Source organism: Esox lucius, chromosome 11 (assembly GCF_011004845.1).
Source record: "Esox lucius isolate fEsoLuc1 chromosome 11, fEsoLuc1.pri, whole genome shotgun sequence".
Lineage (NCBI taxonomy): Eukaryota > Metazoa > Chordata > Actinopteri > Esociformes > Esocidae > Esox > Esox lucius.
Genome location: NC_047579.1, coordinates 14,257,991 through 14,263,841, shown reverse-complemented (window position 1 = coordinate 14,263,841; position 5,851 = coordinate 14,257,991).

Below are 5,851 nucleotides of genomic sequence, written 5' to 3'. Positions count from 1 at the left end.
ATTTATTACATAGAAAAGGGGTGTGGTAAGTTGTTGCCCATCTGTCAATGAAACACACTCCCCTTGTTCTATCACATGTCATAGGTTTCAAACAAGTCACATGTTGTCCTCCCCCATCTGGGTTACCTTCTCAACCTTTGAGGGGGACCTAAAGCATCTGGACAAACAACAGATAGGCAGATTTACTGATTTACGAGCAACCCTCTAATCTACTGGTACCGGTCAAGGATGCCCCCCTAGGACAAATACCAGGTCCCCGGGCATGATTGCTCCTAACGGAACTAACAGAACTCACTTCATTTGTGGTCCCAATTCCTATCCATGGCTCCCACCTTTATGGCGAGGATGGGCTAGGTTATTTGGGTTATGTAATTCCACATGTGAGAGTGAGTACAGATTCTCCCTTTAAAACACAAAATACTCGAGCCATCACTGAAACTGAAAGGTTTTTTGCTATTGCATTCCCTCCCTGTGGCACCACCATGTTGGCAAGAGAAGGTATTAGTGTGGCTAGATCTTTGGAGGCTTTAGCTATGACCTCTGAAAGTCTGAAATTGCAGTCAGCTGAAATGGTTGCCCTTCGTACTGTTGAAATGCAAAACAGACTTGCTCTCGATTACATTTTGTCGGCTCAGGGGGGAACCTGTGCAGTTATCGGGACTGAGTGTTGTACCTACATACCTGATAACTCTGAAGAACTGACTGATTTGGCTGGTAAGATCCATGAGGAAGGTGCCAAATACCACTATTACAATCCTGATGATTTAGGCTTATCTACATGGTTATCTATTTTTTCTAAATTGGGAGGTTCTCTGCTGAACATGAATCTGCCAGTGGTGATTGTAGTGTAGATCTTTTTATCTTAGTATAACTTGTCAAGTGTGCTGTCAACAGGTGTCTGTCACTCAAGGTAAGGCGCATGCTCCCATGGGACATTCCAGAGCAAAGGCCAAATTTGTGTTGAAAAGGACAAGAATACCACCACCCCACCATCTTTAATTTTAATATGCATAAATAGTAACCACAAGCGTACCGCTGACATCACTAGGATGTGAGATAAATGAGATTGCTCTATTATTTGTAAACTGTTTTTCATTTTCTTACTATTACATGGGTAGTCTTGATATGCTATATAGACTTGTTGTTATGACATATAAATGTGGTATTTTAATATCATAGGGGGGAATTATGTCTTTTCCTAGAAGTATACATGTATTTTAGTTCTATTCTCTTATTTAGAAACAAAACACAGAGGAGTGTTACTTTGTTATCTTGTGCTGTATGAGGTAACGTATCACTGAGTTGAAGAGGGCCCCATACAACCTGATAAGTGTCTGTGTGTGGAGCCAAGATGGGACACAATACCAGGCCCTACAGGGTTAGGATGTAAAATACATGTATATGATTGGAAGACAGACAGATAGTGAAGGGGATGTGTTGAAGGTTTGGTCTAGTATAATATATATATATATGCTGTTTAAGGCAGAGATATTTGGGGAAGCACAAAGACAGCTGGAATGACCAAAAAGAGAGAGATGGAAAGAAGACTGAACCTCTAAGACAGACATTTACTGTATTCTATGAATAAACAACAAGGAACACTTCTTCCCCTGACTTGGGTGCCATTATTATTCTGCAAAAGAGCCAGAAGCCAACAGTTGGTAGCCACGACCCGGATAGGTTGGGTTCTGAGATCCAATTCATATCCATCGCTGATCAAGAGGAGAAGATTGCTGACAGTACACACCCATTTGGGAGTTGGTTTCCTCATCCTCTGACAGTGGTTGGTGAGTCAGAATCTACACCATTTAAAGAACCAATGGTCAGGTTATATGTTGTGATAGAACATGCAATTGAGTCATATGTATCCAAGTACACTATTTGTAGTGTGAAACCTTTCCTGTTGTAATGGGAAGTGCTTACTAGACTGAGTAGTAAGTGTCACATGTATATTACAAGACCTAACATAGGCCACTCCTGTATGAGTGAGAAACCTTCGTTATTCATCTAAGTCCTTGCTAGAACTAATGGTGATGAAATATATGTCAGACCTCAAAATTCCAAATTAGTGAGACCAAACAAAGGGGGAAAGGAGGTTTTAATGACCTATCATAACCCTTCTGAACCAAAACAACTTGATGAATAGTCTAAACATTTAAAAACATCCTTGTGAGGTGGGAATGAAGACATGGGATGCTATTAAACACTACAAGGCAATCTACAATTTGCATCCTAATGGATGGAGAGCAACTCCTTCAATTTGTTTTGACAAACCGTGAATTCATTCACAAGATAAGGTTGTTACTGCATTAGGTGAGGAAGTCAAGATAAGTGATGAAGTGGATGAAAGGCCATACAGGCATATGTCAAAGACTAGACCAATGTCACCACAAATTGGGGACAGATAAACAGATGTGTGCAGAAGCCAAAGGATTTATTCTTAGATTATGAAGAACTGTTGTGATCAGACAGTGGTTTACCTGGGGTGGAAGATGATGATGCACTTACTGACATAAAAAATTGCGCTATTCTTCATCAATTGATGCAATCCATACTTGAAGATATGAGGAAAACCAATGTTGCTACTTCTAAACATTGGGATGCAGCTACATATGGAGAAACAGCTGATTGCCTAGCACGACTGGATAGAGACATGAATCATCACAATGTCACTAAGCCACCGGTCATCAGGCTGATGCAGGTAGAAAACACATCTAAAAACACTCCAAACCGATCAAATAAGAAACCAGGGGCAGGTCATTACTATGGAATCCCTGGTCATTGCCAGAAAGGCGAAAACAGGTTCAAACAGCAACCAGGACACTTGGAAAAAGGACAACAATCCTAACGACACAATGCTAATGCAGACATTCAAGGAACTCTCTCCCAGGCAACAGCAAAGGATGCTGGAAGCGGCGGAGGGAAACTAACAGACCAGACCCACTCTTACAGCCCATCTCTGCTGGAGTACACATGAAGTCTGATGGGATATATGTGAATATGTCTTACAGCCCATCTCTGCTGGAGTACACATGAAGTCTGATGGGATATATGTGAATATGTCTTACAGCCCATCTCTGCTGGAGTACACATGAAGTCTGATGGGATATATGTGAATATGTCTTACAGCCCATCTCTGCTGGAGTACACATGAAGTCTGATGGGATATATGTGAATATGTTGGTAAACAAATACCCGATTGATTTTTTTAGTGGACACAGGAGCAGAAGTTACTGTGATGCCCACATCTTATGTAAAACACATACATCCTGTGTAAAACACATACATCCTGTGTAAAACATATACATCCTGTGTAAAACACATACATCCTGTGTAAAACACATACATCCTGTGTAAAACATATACATCTTATGTAAAACACATACATCCTGTGTAAAACACATACATCCTGTGTAAAACGTATACATCCTGTGTAAAACACATACATCCTGTGTAAAACACATACATCCTGTGTAAAACATATACATCTTATGTAAAACACATACATCCTGTGTAAAACACATACATCCTGTGTAAAACACATACATCTTATGTAAAACACATACATCCTGTGTAAAACACATACATCCTGTGTAAAACACATACATCCTGTGTAAAACACATACATCCTATGTAAAACACATACATCCTGTGTAAAACACATACATCCTGTGTAAAACATATACATCTTATGTAAAACACATACATCCTATGTAAAACACATACATCCTATGTAAAACACATACATCCTGTGTACAACGACAAGAAGACGAGAGCTACAGGTGTGGGAGGGGGGAAACAGATATGCAACAAACTTAACCATTATCAATTTCTATTGGTCCAATTACGATTGATGCTGAGATATGGGTTGGACCGTTTGATCAGCCTATCTTGGGCCTTGATGTTATCATGAAACTGGACTCCACGTTGGACATCAATGAAGGAAAGGTGACATGGCGAATTAGAAAAGTTGAAACAACAAACATGAAAGACCACCCTATATGGACCACCAAAAAGAATGAGTGTGGTAAATTGGATATTGACCCTGTACGCCTGATAGGTGAAGCACTGCCTTGGACAAAACAATATCCTATCAGTAAAGAAGACATGGCTGCAACTAAGGTAGTTATTGGAGATTTACATAACATGGGTGTTGTGGAAAAGACACATTCCGCATCGAACAGCCCGGTCTGGCCGGTGAAAAAACCAACAGGTGCATGACGTGTGACTGTAGACTACAGGAACGCAAATGAAACCATTTCCAAACATCCATGTTTAGTTTGGACTCTGGCCTCTACAAGCTGACCTGTGTTCATGGATCTAAGAGCCCTGCTTGGTTTACACTCACCTAAAGGATTATTAAGAACCCCTGTTCAATTTCTCATTGATGCAATTATCTAATCAACCAATCACATGGCAGTTGCTTCAAAGCATTTAGGGGTGTGCTCCTGGTCAAGACAATCTCCTGAACTCCAAACTGAATGTCAGAATGGGAAAGAAAGGTGATTTAAGCAATTTTGAGCGTGGCATGGTTGTTGGCGCCAGACGGGCCGGTCTGAGTATTTCACAATCTGCTCAGTTACTGGGATTTTCATGCACAACCATTTTTAGGGTTTACAAAGAATGGTGTGAAAAGGGAAAAACATCCAGTATGCGGCAGTCCTGTGGGAGAAAATGCCTTGTTGATGCTAGAGGTCAGAGGAGAATGGGCCGACTGATTCAAACTGATAGAAAAGCAACTTTGACTGAAATAACCACTCGTTACAACCGAGGTATGCAGCAAAGCATTTGTGAAGACACAACACGCACAACCTTGAGGCGGATGGGCTACAACAGCAGAAGACCCCACCGGGTACCACTCATATCCACTACAAATAGGAAAAAGAGGCTAAAATTTGCACGAGCTCACCAAAATTGGACAGTTGAAGACTGGAAGAATGTTGCCTGGTCTGATGAGTCTCGATTTCTGTTGAGACATTCAGATGGTAGAGTCAGAATTTGGCATAAACAGAATGAGAACATGGATCCATCATGCCTTGTTACCAGCAGGATAATGCCCCATGTCACAAAGCTTGAATCATTTCAAATTGGTTTCTTGAACATGACAATGAGTTCACTGTACTGAAATGGCCCCCACAGTCACCAGATCTCAACCCAATAGAGCATCTTTGGGATGTGGTGGAACGGGAGCTTCGTGCCCTGGATGTGCATCCCACAAATTTCCATCAACTGCAAGATGCTATCCTATCAATATGGGCCAACATTTCTAAAGAATGCTTTCAGCACCTTGTTGCAGTTCTGAAGGCGAAAGAGGGTCAAACACAGTATTAGTATGATGCTCCTAATAATCCTTTAGGTGAGTGTATATTCTTCAACCATATCAGACAACTCTACTATTTTAGCCTCACTGTCATCTGAACACTCGGTTTTTCTGTCATTGACCTGGTTAATGGCTTTTGGTCAGTACCACTACATCCTGATGTATGACCATGGCTTAACTTTACTGTAGATAGTCAGCAGTATCAATGGACACGCCTACTGCAGGGTCTACATAATAACCCCTCCATATACCATCAGGGTCTACATAATAACCCCTCCATATACCATCAGGGTCTACATAGTAACCCCTCCATATACCATCAGGGTCTACATAGTAACCCCTCCATATACCATCAGGGTCTACATAGTAACCCCTCCATATACCATCAGGGTTTACATAATAACCCCTCCATACACCATCAGGGTCTACATAATAACCCCTCCATATACCACCAGGGTCTACATAGTAACCCCTCCATATACCATCAGGGTTTACATAATAACCCCTCCATATACCATCAGGGTCTACATA